This window comes from Narcine bancroftii, chromosome 1 (genome assembly GCF_036971445.1).
Source record: "Narcine bancroftii isolate sNarBan1 chromosome 1, sNarBan1.hap1, whole genome shotgun sequence".
Classification (NCBI taxonomy): Eukaryota; Metazoa; Chordata; class Chondrichthyes; order Torpediniformes; family Narcinidae; genus Narcine; species Narcine bancroftii.
Window position 1 is genome coordinate 105,911,776 of NC_091469.1, and position 13,681 is coordinate 105,925,456.

Genomic DNA, 13,681 nt, shown 5'->3' on the forward strand with positions numbered 1-13,681 from the left:
AATCCTTGTAATGTTCCTGGAATGTGGATCTGTCCTGGAGCCTCCATGTTTCTTTTTATAATTTTATTTAATATAAATTGACTTAATAAAGATAGCACAATATTTCAAACTTAATCCAAATACATGTGGTAATTTATATATTAAAAAAAGGAAAACAAAAAAGAAAAAAAAACTGTTAATCCCTCCCCCCACTCCCTCCTTCCAACCCTCCACAGACTTTAAAAAAAAAGGAGAAAAAGAGAAAGGACAGCCTCTACCTTGTTTGATAATGGGAATTTGCTGTCTGCTGTGATTTTGTACCCCAAGAACTCCATGGTTGATCTGTCAAATTGACATTTGTTGGGGTTGATTGTTAGACCAAAGTATTTGGAGCCGTTGGAAAAGGTAGAACAAATGCAGACTTGCTACAAGGATGTTGTTCAAGTAAATGTATGCAAAGTCCAAATCCCTGCCTAGAGCGTCCATAAGCCACTGGAAAGTTTGCTCGGCGTTCTTTAATCCAAACGGCATTCTAAGAAATTCAAAAAGTCCGAATGGGGTAATAATTGCCGTTTTGGGAATGTCATCCTCATCAATTGGTATCTGATGATATCCCTTTACTAGATTAACCTTGGAGAGTATGCGGCAATGATGTAAATGGGTGGTGAAATCTTGTCTATGAGAAATTGGGTACCTGTCGGATGTAGTGACATCATTAAGCCTACAGTAATCGCCGCAGGGTCACCATCTGCCTGTCTTCTTGGGTACCATGTGCAATGGTGATGGCCAAGGACTGTTGGAGCGTCGAATGATACCCAGCTCTTCCATTGCCATAAACTCTGCCTTTGCTTGAAGCAGTTGCTTGAAGCAGGTGCAAGACAACGAGCCTTGGCTTGAATTGGTGGGCCTGAAGTGTCCATGTAATGAGACACACCATGGGCTGTTTCTGAGGCATTGAAATTAGGAGTGCAAATACGGGGAAATTTGTTGAGCAGGGCAGCATAGGCATTCTTGTGCAGCATATGCACCCTGAGCTGGGAAACTCTCCCTTTGATATATGCCAGTGGATATGTCTGAAAGGTGGTGGCATGAACCAATTTCCTCTGTTTCATGTCCACCAGTAAGTCATGGGATCGTAAAAAGTCCGCACCCAAAATAGGTTGAGCAACAGAAGCTAAGACGCAATTCCAATGGAATGTGGTCCCACCTATTCCAATTGTGATCCATTGCTGGGAGTTCCATTCGCCACTCAAAGAGCCAGGTGTTGTTGTTTATGCGTCCTTTCAAAATAGGTCCGCGGGAGTAAACTAAGCTCAGCACCTGTGTCTACAAGAAACTTGTGCTTACCCTTCTTGTCTTGAAGATACAATAGGCCCGTATTTGCGCCAGCTGCCGAGGCCACTACTGGCAGCTGGCCCTTTCGTTTCCCACATTTTTTCCTGTAATAGGTACATGGCTGGACGCATTTATGGGCATTTTTTTCCCCCAGTGGCGATGGTAAAAACACCACTCCCAACGTACATCTGCACGTTCCTCCTTCTTTGATTGGACTGCAGATACAGGAGGCTCGTAGGATGCGGGAGTTATATCTGCTACCAAAACAGGCTGTATTTGAGCAGACTCTCATATAGGAGTATGATAGAGCCTGTCAACCTGTGCTAAGTCAGGGGACAGCGGAAGTCCTTGTTAGCAATGGGTATGGTGACATGAGCTGGCAACTTTGATAGGAATAAGGTTTCAAAAAGTAGGCAATGAGAATGACCATCCACCAATGCCAGCATCTCATTCATTAGGTCTGATGGATTCCTGTCACCCAGGTCTTCCATGTTCAAAAGCTGTATGCCACGCTCATGCCTTGTCAATTCCAATGTAACCAGAAGAAACTGGCGAAATCTGGTGTACTGGTTCTCCGCCGGAGGATTGGCAATAAATTTGCTAACTCGAGATGCAGTAGCAGCGTCCAACACACCTACAACGTGCCAGAACTTTATGTCCTCCGCAGTTAAGCACCAAAGACAAAACTGGGTTTCAGCCTGAATAAGCCAAACCAGAGATTGATGTGTCCAAAAAGGAGGCAAATGAAGTCCAACTGAATTAACTGTCACAGTGGAGGCGGCTGCAGCTGCTGCTGTAGCTGCATCCATTATGACTGGAGATTCACGTTTCAGTTGAATCTTGCAGTCGGAGTCACCAATTGTAGTGGCTACTATGGTAGAGCTACTAAAGAAATACAAACACACGCCAGAGTAGTCAACTCAAGACTGGCTTATTGAAGCTTTACAAGCGGCTTTTATTCCCTGCCTGTCGCGGGCAGTCGGTGCACTGCACTGATGGTGGCGGTTCACATTACCGCGCTGAACACCCGCTCGGCCCGCTACACAGCCACTACAGGCTCCATATTTCACAAAACGTATGATATTTATCTCTTAAATTGTCAGTAATTTTTTCATGGAATACAACACCAAACTTATACATGCCATCTATCCATTCCCAAATCAATATCTGACTTCTAAGCTTTAGCAATACATTTTCTAGCTATTGCCCAAGCAATTTGAAAAAAAATTTACGATGCATATTTGATTTTAATATAGGTTTAATTCATGTAAAATCTCCCCCTGTGGGAATCTTACTCCAGTTATTCGTTCCAATAAATTACACAAATCAAGCCAAAAAGGTTTAATTGTGAAATACCGCCAAGTCAAATGTGAAAAAAGTACCAACTTCTTGTCCACATCTAAAACATAAATCTGAATAAATATAATTCATATTATATAACTTTTGTGCTGTTAAATATAACTGATGAATATAATCATATTGAACCAAATGACATCTTGCACTTATTATACTTTTCATACTCTCTCTCTACATATCTGAATCCAACTATGTTTTTCTATTTGCTTATTTAAATCTATCTCCCATTTATGTCTTGATCTATGCACTCCCTGTTTTCAAGCTTCTTTAGTAATAATTTATATATCTCTGAAATAAATTTCTTTACATCCCTACTACTTAAGTAGTACTTAAGCTATCGGTGCAGGCCGTCACAGAAGACACCATTCCAACATGACAATCGAGCAGGCTGCATGAGATGTCAGTGGCCTGTTCCCATAGGCTGTCGCAAAATGGGCTCTGCCAGCCAATTGCTGGTGACGGATCGCAAAAGGGCCAATTTATGCCCAGGGTGGCACAAACCACACCTGTCAATGACACTGCAGCAAAACGAGCCGATTCAACCAATCAGAGCCTGAAGGGGCATGTATTACACTGTCAGTCACATGGCAGCCAGGTTCTGCCTGACCATATAAAGGAGAGCAGCGAGTTCATTAAAATCAGTGTCAACTGCATTCCTTGTCTGTGTATCATTTCCGAGCTAGAACCTCAAGGCATGTCACAGTGGTGAACCTGTCTGGTCCAAATGGGGTTTTTGGACCCAATGCTGGTTATCAAGATGGAAGACCAACCTTCAATCAATGCGGTCTTCCTGAAGCTGCCGAGATTTTGGACGTTGCAGCCACTGGTGTGGTTCCAGCAAGCCAAGGCACAGTTCACAATTTGCTGGATCTCCACTGACGACATGCGCTACTACCACATAGTAAGTGTCCTCGACCAGGACACTGCGGCTGGGATAACCAACTTTCTTCAGCAGCCCCCGGAGCAAGGGAAGTATGTGGCCATCAAGGAGCTACTAACTCACACTTTTAGGCTCTCGAAGCATGAGCGTGAGTCCTGGCTGTTGCATATGGACAGTTTTGGGGACAGAGCCTCTTCCACCCTCATGAGCTACATGCTCGCTCTAAACGATGGCAACACCTCTTGCCCGCTGTTTCAGCGGATCTTTCTGGAGCTGCTGCCTGAAGACATCCAGCTACTCATCGCAGATGGTTTCGGCAACCCCAGAAAGGTAGCTGCCCGAGTGGGTGTGCTATAGGTGGCAAAGAGAGATACCAGCACTATGCTGGAACAGGTGACAATGTCTCAACAACAGCAACCAGCCAGAAAGCTTGCTAATCGACCAATGGATACCACTGGTGAGCCGTACTGTTTTTATCATCAACGCTGGGGTTCAGAGGCCTGTCGATGCTGCTCCCCCTGCGTGTTCCCAGGAAATGCCAGAGCTGGCCTTTGTTGATGGCTGCCACGGCTGGCATACGTTAAAGTCTGCTTCATATTGAGACTCCTTGTTGGGCCGCCAGTTCCTGGTTGATGTTGGGGCTGAAGTCAGTGTCCTTTCCCCCCCCCCCCCCCGCCTCCAGCGCCTGCAACCGAATGATGGGCTGAGAACTAAGGGCTGCCAATAACTCAAACATACTCACCTTCGGCACCCGCACCATTCCCATTAGTTTTGGCAACTGCCATTTTCCCTGTAAATTCACTTTGCCATCCATTCGATAGCCACTCCTGGAGGCTGACTCCTCCGATCCAACTCTCTACTAGTGGACATTAAGGGATGGAGGCTGGTACACTCAAGGACTTTCCAGTCCCTTTCTCTTGGTGGCATTAGGCTCACGGCCCCACACCTACATTCTATGACTACTGCTGACAATGCATTATTGCTGAGTTTCCTTCCATTACAATGCTGCATTTCTCCTCGAGAACACCCAAACATGGGATGCAGTACCAGATTCTCACTAAGGGACCTCCCTTCCACGCCAGGGCACGCTGCCTGCCTCCTGAGAACTTAACCTGGCAAGTGAGAAATTCCGTAAATGGAGGTGCTTGGCATTGTACAACGGTCTGACAGTCGGTGGGCCTCATCTCTCCGCATGGTGCCCAAAGCATCAGGAGGGTGGAGACTACAAAAGCCTCAATGATGCCACCACACCCAACAGGTATCCGGTCCCCCACAAACAAAACTTCACTGGTAACCTTCAGGGAGCCCGGATATTCTCAAAAGTTGACTTAATCCAGGGCTATCATCAAATCCTGGTCCACCTGGATGATATCCTCAAGACTGCCATTATCACCCACTTTGGAATTTTTGAATTCCTTCAGATGGCTTTCAGATTAAAAAGTGGAGCTTAATGGATGCAGTAGGGTGGGATCTCGATGATATTCTGATAGCTAGTCATGGCCACGCTGAGCACACTGCTTACTTTTGTGCACTTGCCTAATTGAGTATGGGTTGACCATTAACCTGGCAAAATTAACCTGACCATTAACCTGGCAAAATGCCAGTTCTACCATGAGACTATTGACTTCTTGGGGCACTAGATTAATAAAGATGGGGCCAAACCACAGCCCAAGAGGGTAAAGGCCATTCACTCATTTTCTAGGCCAAATACTGTCAGGGGCCTACAATAATTTGCCATATGATTAATTTTTTTTTACTACCAATTCATATTGGCAGCAGCCCACATCATGAGGCCATTATTTTCCCTAATTTTCAGTCATAAAAAAGACATTTTATGGATAAATGAGGCAGCTGATGCTTTCCAATCCACTAAGGACCTTCTGGTCAATGCAACGCTGCTGGTGCTCCCTAGGCCTGATGTCCTGACAGCCCTTACAGTGGATGCCTCTGATACAGCAGTCGGGTGTGTGCTTGAGCAGCTGGTGCTTGGACATCGGCAGCCACTAGCCTTTGTTAGCAAGCACCTCTGGCCGCTGGAACTGAAATACAGTGTGTTCGACCGCAAACTGTTGGCTCAGTGAGGCATTTTTGATTTGTCTCTATCATATATTCACTGACCATAAACCACTTATCTTTGCTTTCAGCAAAGTTTCAGATCCATACTCAGCTAGGCAACAGAGACACCTTTCTTATATTTCAGAATTTTCCACCGACATTAGTCACATCATGGGAAAATCCAATGTGGTGGCTGACACATTGTACTGACCCACCATTTCTGCCATACATGCCCCTGACCCAGGCATTGACTACATGGCCTTGGTGAAAGCACAACAAGCAGATCCCAACATCTCCACCTATCAGACTGCAGTAATTGGCCTGCAGCTGGAGCACCTCCCAATTAGTCCAGGAGAAATGACTCTTTGTGTGTTACAGCTACTGGTAAGCCATGCCCAATCATCCTGGCCAATTGGAAAAGACAATTTTTTGACATGGTCCACAATCTGTTACACCTCTCCATTAGGACCACTGTCAGAATGGTAGGTGACTGATTCATCTGGCATAGCCGTCAAAAAGAGGTCAGCCAATGGGCAAGGACATGTCAATCTGCTAAGATCCAGACACACGTTAATGACCTCTCCAGACTTTAGAACCACCACAGCAAAGGTTCAGCCACATACACATGGACATTGTTGGCCCTTACCAGTGTCACAGGATGCCTGATACTTGCTCACTAATGTACACCCTTTGACTGGGTGGCCTGAAGCAGTCCCATTACCTGAAGTATCTACTGAGACATGTTCTAGGCCCCTGCATTTGGCCCATAACCCTCCACACATCTCCCATCCATATACCTATCCAACTTTTCCTTTCCTTGACTGGGAAATGATCTTCAGCATGGACTAGTAGGGCCAAACTTGCCTGTTTCTGTGCTGTAAATGGTTATATGGAAGTAATTGAATCTAGATGGCCAGATCTTGGAATAAAATATTTAGGTATTTGCGTGCAATTAGATTTGACAAAAATATTTAAATTAAATTATTTATTTTATTAAAGAAAATTAAATATTAGGAAAAATGGACTAAGTTACCTATTACTTTGATGGATAGAGTAAATTGTATTAAGATGAATATTTTTCCTCGAATACCATATTTATTTCAATTGATTCCAATTTCAATTCCTCAAATATTTTTCAACAAATTAAATGTATTGGAAAATTTTTATGGAAAGGAAAAATGGCTAGGGTTTATTTGGAGAAATTGATGTGGAAATATGATTCAGGAGGTTTAGAGCTCCACAATTTTATGAATTATTATAATGCAGCATAGTTGAGATTTATTAATGTAATTTATGAGTTACAGCATGGGTAAATACAGAACTTGATAAAATAGGAGAAACAGATCTACAACATTTTATTTATAAATTGAATGCAAGATTGTTAATAGCAAATAAACACCCATGATGAAACATGTAATTGAACTTTGGAATAAAATTGATAAAGAGATTGGAGGAAGAGTTTTAATGTGTGGAAGAATGGCTTATCCCATTTTCTATGGAAAATATATTTTTTTTAATTTGGCAAAATTGTGGTATTAAGAAAATTAAAGATTGTTTTGAAGCTGGGAAATTTATTACTTTTAGTAGACTAAAGGAAAAATATTGATAAAGATATTGGAAAATACAAAATTTTGTTATCAAGTTAAGAGTTATTTTGTGAAATTTTTGGTCAATATTTAGTATTACCAGCAGTGACAGTAGAATTATTATTATGTGACGTGTCTTGAGGTTCTAGCTTGCAAATAAGACACACACAAAGAGTGCAGTTGACACTGATTTTAATGAATTAGCTGCTCTCTTTTATATGGTCAAGCAGACCCTGGCTGCCTTGTGACCAGTGGTGTAACCCATTCCCCTTCGGGCTCTGATTGGTTGGATCAGCCCGTTTTGCTGGAGTCGTCAACAGCCCTGGGCATCGATAACCCTTTTTCAATCCATTAATGTAAATTGGCCGGCAGGCCATTGATGCCACATGCAGTGCGCTCGATTGCCATGTTCGAACGGGTGTGGGCCGCTACATGACCCCTCCTCCCCCGAACCAGCAATCGGAGCGGTATTGGTACCTTTGGAAGGCCTGCCCCTGCGGCTGCAGATGTATTGAAATCTTCCTTGGGTGCAGTTCGAATGCCCAGGAGGACCCACGGTAGTTCATCTATCCAGGTGAGCCCTGAGGGCTGATTTGAGGTACCTATGGGACCTCTCCACCAATCTGCTGGTTTGTGGATGATTATGCTGTTCTTTGGTGGAGTTGGGATCCCAGGGTATTGGCCAAGGCTACCCATAGACTGGAGATAAATTGGGCTCCCCTATCAGAGGTGAGATGTTCTGGGACCCCAAAGTGTGCCACCCAGTTGTCTACAGCTCAAGCAGCTGCCACCAATGGATCTCCCATGGCATTTTATGCAGTAAGTGTCCATTTGCCATCGTTCTGGGCAAACCAGCCATGCAGCTGAATGCAACTTGCAGAATCACAGTTTGCCCTGTGAGGAATAAAAGCCAAGGACAAGAAGTTTTGGCACGTGGTCAGTGCCCTGGACCCCACCACAGCAGCGAAAGTTGCCCCGTTTGTCAACAACCCACCAGGGAATGGCAAGTACTCGATGTTTAAACAGTTTTTGCTTGAGTCATTTGAAATTAGCTGGTACTAACGGGCCGTTCGCACAGAGTCTTGGTGATCGCAATCCCTCAGAACTGATGCAGGAGCTAGTGGCCCTTGCAGATGGTCACACAAAGTGCTTCCTGCTTGAGGCCCTGTTCCTTTCCAAGTTGCCAGTCCCTGTTGTCACCGCCATCTCTAACGTGGACTTTGCTGAACTGCACCTCATGGCAAGAGAAGAAGTCCAGCTCTTCCGCATTCCGCAACCCGACTCCATCCATGTGCAGCCATTTGTGCAATGGGAGCAACAGCACAAACCTTGGCCACCTCATGTGCCCCCATGGTGACCATCGTAGCTGCCCAGCCACAACGCAGCGACAAAACAGCAGGGTACTACTACTACCACCATCAGTAGGACTACAATATCTGGTGGTGTGTACCGCCCTGCACCTTTTCAAGCAGCAAACCCAGTCAAATGCAGGGAAATGAGCAAGCCGGCTGCCGTTAGTGGCCTTGGCGGTTGGCACCAGAAAAAGCCTGGTTTATCTTTGCGACCGGAAGGCCCAGTGGGAATTCCTGATAGACACAAGCGCAGAAATCAGCCTAGTTTCACCCTCATTCTTTGAGCAGAAGAACAATGCCAGAGGCCTACCCCTACTGGCTGCCAACAGTTCAACCATCCCCACCTATGGAACACGTAGCATAACCATGCACACTGGGAATGTCTTTTTCAGGTGGGACTATACCATCATCTCAGTAGGCCAGGCTCTCTTAGGAGTGGATTTCCTCCGGGTGAACGAACTCCTGGTCGACCTCAATTGATGCATGCTGGTAAATGCCACCACCTTCCAGTTTTTTCTCCTCACACTGAGGCCACCGGACCACCTGTGTACGTGTGGGCGCAGCAACTGCCCCAAGATAAGCTCCTCCAAGCTAAGGCTTAGTTTGCCACAATGGAAGAATTGGGGATGGTCCGCCATTCCAACAGCCCATAGGCTTCGTTACTGCATATGGTCCCAAAGAACTCTGGCGGCTGGCGCCCCTGCGGAGACTACTGCAGGCTCAATGATGCAATTGTACTGGATAGATACCCCACCCCACACATTCAGGACTTTGCCGCACGACTCCAAGGTGCCCAGATTTTTGTTCAAAGTCAATATGGTGTAGGGCTACCACTAGATCCCAGTACACCAGGACGATGTCCAGAAGAGCCATAATCACCCCATTTGGCCCCTTTGAGTTCCTCAGAATGCCATTCTGGCTGCAAAACTCATCCTAACATTCCAATGCCTCATGAACGTAGAGACAAGAGACCTGAAGGGGATTTTTATGTACCTGGACAACATCCTCATTACCAGCCCAGACACCAGGACCCACAAAGAACATTTAAAATGCCTGTTTGCCGGGTTGCAGACTTTTGGGTTAACCATCAACCCATCCAAGTGCCAGTTCGGTTTATTCACCATCGACTTCCTTGGGTATCACCACTGAAGGAGCAAAACCTTTGCTTGACTAAGTCGAGGACATTTGGAACTTTCCCAGGCCCAAAACCCTAAAAAGCCTGCAGGAATTCCTTGGGATGTTGAATTTCTATCATCGCCTCCTCCCAGGCGGAGCAGCCACCATGCGGCCTCTCTTGTCCTTGTTAAGGCAAATAACAAGGAGCCCAGCTGATCTGCGGAAGCACTCCAAGCATTCGAGGGGACTGAAACAGCGCTCTCCAAAACCACGTTTCTATCACATCCAGATCCAGACTTAACCCTGTCGTTAACGACAAACACCTCAGACCAGGCAATGGGCGTAGTGCTGCAACAGTGGGTGGATAACCAGTGGCGACCATTCAGTTTTTTCAGCAAAACCTCCGACCACCCGAGCTGAAGTACAGCACTTTTGATCACGAACTGCTGGCAGTGTACTTGGCCATACGTCATTTCCGGTACATCCTCGAAGGCCAAGTGTTCTCATCCTATATGGACCACAAATCGGTGGAGCAGACGCTGGGCAAAGTCTCAGATCTCTGGTTGGTGAGGCAATAATGGGACCTTTTGTACATCTCCGAATATACAACTGACCTGCCACATAGCGGGAACTCCAATGTGGTAGCTGATGCGCTCTCTAGGCCAACGATCTCTGAGGTGACAAGTGGCATTGACATAGCTCAGCTCACCAGGTCCCAGGCTGAAGATGCAGACACACAGGCATACTACACCGCCATTAGCAGCCTACAAATTGAGGAGTTCATACCAGTCTGAGGAGGCCTAACACTCCTGTGTGATATGTCTACAGGCCACCCCAGGCCAAACCTACCCGTGACCTGGAGACGGCGGGTATTCAATCAAGTGCATGGACTCTCTCATCCTTCCATCCGGTCAACAGTCCACCTAATTTTGGACAGGTTCATATGGCACGGGCTTCGATGCGAACTTTCACTTTGGGAAAGCCTGTGTACAAATCCAGCAAGCTAAAGTCCATCGGCACATTAAAGGCCCAGTGCAATGTTTCCCACCTGCAGTGGACAGGTTCGACCACGTGCACTTGGACATTGTAGGGTTCCTTCCCATCAGCCAGGGGATGAGGTACCTGTTCACCATGGTCAACCGCTTTACATGCTGGCAAAAGGTGGTGCCCATGCCAGCCTGAGACATGGAGACCTGTGCGAGAGCCTTTACCTCACAGTGATTACCTGTTTTGGTGTCCTTTCCTACATAACTTTGAACCAGGGAGCCCAGTTTACCTCCTCCCTCTGGGCAACCATGGCCAAATTCTGCAGCAGCCAGCTACACCTTGCAATTGCCTACCACCCCAATCCAATGGGCTAGTAGAGTGCCATCTAAAAAGCAGCCCTCAAATCATGGCTGCATGGGCTAAGCTGGATGGATGAATTCCCATGAGTCCTGTTGGGCATCCAAACAGAACCTAATAATTGGTATTAAAAAGATTCCAGCAGAGATTGTACTTTCTTAGCATAATTTAACACCTTCATAAATGAAGGTATTAAAAGATCTTAAAATTTCTTATAAAATGCTACAGGAAATTCGTCTTCTCCTGGCGACATATTTTGCATTGAACTCATTATCACGCTAATTTCCTTTGCTGAAAATACTACATTCAAATCTTTCTGTTCTCCATCATTCAGACTAGGTAAAGTAATTGAGATAAAAACTTGTCAATCTTATTTTCATCAAGTACTGATTCCGAATGATATAATTCAGAATAAAATTCCCTAAATATATCATTTTTTTCTTGTGCTTTGTATGGAATAGTCCCCAAAGAATTTTTAACTATATTAATGACTCTAGATGTCTGTTCAGCTTTCAATTGCCATGCTTAAACTTTATGAGCTCTTTCTCCTAATTCATAATATCCCTGTTTAGTTCTTTGAATTACTTTTTCTGTTCTGTATATGTGTATATAGTGTTCTGTTGAATTTTTAAAAATTAATTGTTTTTTAATTTCTTCAGAAGGATTTTGTAGATCTTTTTCTAATTTACCTATGTCCTGTTCTAATTGATTTGTCTCTATCATATATTCCTTTTTAATTTTAGCCAAGTAATTTATTATTTGACCTCATATATGCTTTTAATGCATCCCAAATAGTACATTTATTATCTATTGTATTAAAATGAACGTCTAAAAATAATTGAATTTTCTTTCTTAAAATATCAAAATCTTCTTCTTTGGCTTGGCTTCGCGGACGAAGATTTATGGAGGGGGTAAAAGTCCACGTCAGCTGCAGGCTCGATTGTGGCTGACAAGTCCGATGCGGGACAGGCAGACACGGTTGCAGCGGCTGCAGAGGAAAATTGGTTGGTTGGGGTTGGGTGTTGGGTTTTTCCTCCTTTGCCTTTTGTCAGTGAGGTGGGCTCTGCGGTCTTCTTCAAAGGAGGTTGCTGCCCGCCAAACTGTAAGGCGCCAAGATGCACGGTTTGAGGCGATATCAGCCCACTGGCGGTGGTCAATGTGGCAGGCACCAAGAGATTTCTTTAGGTAGTCCTTGTATCTTTTCTTTGGTGCACCTCTGTCACGGTGGCCAGTGGAGAGCTCGCCATATAACACGATCTTGGGAAGGCGATGGTCCTCCATTCTGGAGACGTGACCCATCCAGCGCAGCTGGATCTTCAGCAGCGTGGACTCGATGCTGTCGACCTCTGCCATCTCGAGTACTTCGACGTTAGGGATGAAAGCGCTCCAATGGATGTTGAGGATGGAGCGGAGACAACGCTGGTGGAAGCGTTCTAGGAGCCGTAGGTGATGCCGGTAGAGGACCCATGATTCGGAGCCGAACAGGAGTGTGGGTATGACAACGGCTCTGTATACGCTTATCTTTGTGAGGTTTTTCAGTTGGTTGTTTTTCCAGACTCTTTTGTGTAGTCTTCCAAAGGCACTATTTGCCTTGGCGAGTCTGTTGTCTATCTCATTGTCGATCCTTGCATCTGATGAAATGGTGCAGCCGAGATAGGTAAACTGGTTGACCGTTTTGAGTTTTGTGTGCCCGATGGAGATGTGGGGGGGCTGGTAGTCATGGTGGGGAGCTGGCTGATGGAGGACCTCAGTTTTCTTCAGGCTGACTTCCAGGCCAAACATTTTGGGAGTTTCCGCAAAGCAGGACGTCAAGGGCTGAAGAGCTGGCTCTGAATGGGCAACTAAAGCGGCATCGTCTGCAAAGAGTAGTTCACGGACAAGTTTCTCTTGTGTCTTGGTGTGAGCTTGCAGGCGCCTCAGATTGAAGAGACTGCCATCCGTGCGGTACCGGATGTAAACAGCGTCTTCATTGTTGGGGTCTTTCATGGCTTGGTTCAGCATCATGCTGAAGAAGATTGAAAAGAGGGTTGGTGCGAGAACACAGCCTTGCTTCACGCCATTGTTAATGGAGAAGGGTTCAGAGAGCTCATTGCTGTATCTGACCCGACCTTGTTGGTTTTCGTGCAATCTACTCTTTTTATGGTCCTCCATTCTGGAGACGTGACCCATCCAGCGCAGCTGGATCTTCAGCAGCGTGGACTCGATGCTGTCGACCTCTGCCATCTCGAGTACCTCGACGTTAGGGGTGTGAGCGCTCCAATGGATGTTGAGGATGGAGCGGAGACAACGCTGGTGGAAGCGTTCTAGGAGCCGTAGGTGGTGCCGGTAGAGGACCCATGATTCGGAGCCGAACAGGAGTGTGGGTATGACAACGGCTCTGTATACGCTTATCTTTGTGAGGTTTTTCAGTTGGTTGTTTTTCCAGACTCTTTTGTGTAGTCTTCCAAAGGCGCTATTTGCCTTGGCGAGCTTCCCAAGATCGTATTATATGGCGAGCTCTCCACTGGCCACCGTGACAGAGGTGCACCAAAGAAAAGGTACAAGGACTGCCTAAAGAAATCTCTTGGTGCCTGCCACATTGACCACCGCCAGTGGGCTGATAACGCACTGTGCATTATTGCACCGTGCATCTTGGCGCCTCACAGTTTGGCGGGCAGCAGCCTCCTTTGAAGAAGACC

At 45.8% G+C, this 13,681-nt stretch overlaps 1 protein-coding gene across 6 annotated transcripts in view; it reads left to right on the forward strand.

Annotated features, from left to right (window-relative positions):
• dpp7 (dipeptidyl-peptidase 7) overlaps positions 1 to 13,681 on the forward strand; it is a 126,606-nt gene that overhangs the window by 2,450 nt on the left and 110,475 nt on the right. The window lies entirely within an intron of this gene.